Source organism: Gossypium raimondii, chromosome 3 (genome assembly GCF_025698545.1).
Source record: "Gossypium raimondii isolate GPD5lz chromosome 3, ASM2569854v1, whole genome shotgun sequence".
Lineage (NCBI taxonomy): Eukaryota > Viridiplantae > Streptophyta > Magnoliopsida > Malvales > Malvaceae > Gossypium > Gossypium raimondii.
The window spans coordinates 12,477,007-12,478,396 of NC_068567.1; the positions used below are offsets into that span (position 1 = coordinate 12,477,007).

The following is a 1,390-nucleotide window of genomic DNA, read 5'->3' on the forward strand; positions in this document are numbered from 1 at the left end:
TTCCTAGGTATTGCCTCACGTCTTGGTGTTAATAATTTCTTTTCCTAATTTGTTCGTTGTCATGTTCTTTAGTAAATTAATTTAGTTAACTTTATTTTTAATCAATCACTCCGATTTGTCGGTTAAATAATAGAAAGACAATAATTTCTAGTACTTTTAGTCTTCGTGGAAATGATATTTGTGCTTACCGTAGCTATACTATTAATTGATAGGTGCACTTGCCTTTGTCGAATTTTTAGTTAGTTTACAACTACATTAAGTTTTTTGTGCTGTTGTTGGGGATTAAAATATTAGGAAAACTTTATTTCTATTAATTTAGCAATTTTATATTTTTATTTTAATATTTTTTAATCTAATTTTTGTATTCTAATTTTTCGTTTGTTTGCTTATGGCAGGTTCTTTTGGTTTATGACTAAAGGAAACTCATTGGATCTATTACTTTTTTACAGTAATATTGAAAATACTACTTGCAGAAATCGTAGAGAGGTTAGAGAAGTAAGGTAAAGTCAACAAAATATAGTAGACGATCAAGAGGAAAAAGATATTACTATGTAGATGGGTGATAATAAAAACAATCAGCTACCTCCTGCACATCCTGCCCCTCGGACTATGTATGATTATGCTAAGCCCACTTTGATTGGGGTTGAATTGGGTATTGTCAGATCGACTATTAATGCAAACAATTTTAAGATTAAGCTTTACACAATTCAGATGGTGCAACAATATGTTTAGTTTGACGGTTTACAAGATGAAGATCAGAATGCTTATTTGGCCAACTTTCTAGAGATTTGCGACACTTTCAAATTAATGGCATTACTGATTATGCCATACACTTACGATTGTTCCCATTCTCTTTGAGGAGCAAGACAAAACAACAGTTAAATTCATTGCCACAAGGTTCTATCACGACTTGGGCTCAAATGAACAAGAAGTTTTGTTAAAATATTTTCCACCGACAAAAACAACTAAGTTGACTAATGACATCTCTTCTTTTGTTCAGTTAGATATTGAGATACTTTGTGATACATTGGAGAGGTTTAAAGATTTGTTGAGAAGGTGTCCTCACCATGGACTACCTTTGTGGCTCAAAGTTCGAACTTTTTACAATGGTTTGAATCCCTCGACTAGACAGATGATTGATGCAGTAGCTAGCGAAACATTGAATAACAAAACACTTGAGGTAACTCAAGAATTTATTGAGGAGATGACACTGAATAATTATTAGTGGCAAGTTACGAGAGTAAAACCTATTAAGGCAACTGAAGTTTTTGATATTGATACAGTTTCTATGTTGGCAAATTAGGTTGAAGCTCTTGCTAAGAAAATTGATGGTTTAAATTTTTCTAGGCAGGCGAATCTGGTGATGCAATGTGATGCGAATAGAGTAGGG

The 1,390-nt window shown here is 32.8% G+C and overlaps 1 non-coding gene across 1 annotated transcript; it reads right to left on the reverse strand.

Moving 5' to 3' along the window:
• Positions 1–967: 967 nt before the first annotated feature.
• On the reverse strand, positions 968–1,074 carry LOC128040147 (small nucleolar RNA R71). Its single transcript, XR_008194807.1, has one exon. It is a non-coding gene; the product is annotated as a small nucleolar RNA R71 (small nucleolar RNA).
• Positions 1,075–1,390: the final 316 nt, after the last annotated feature.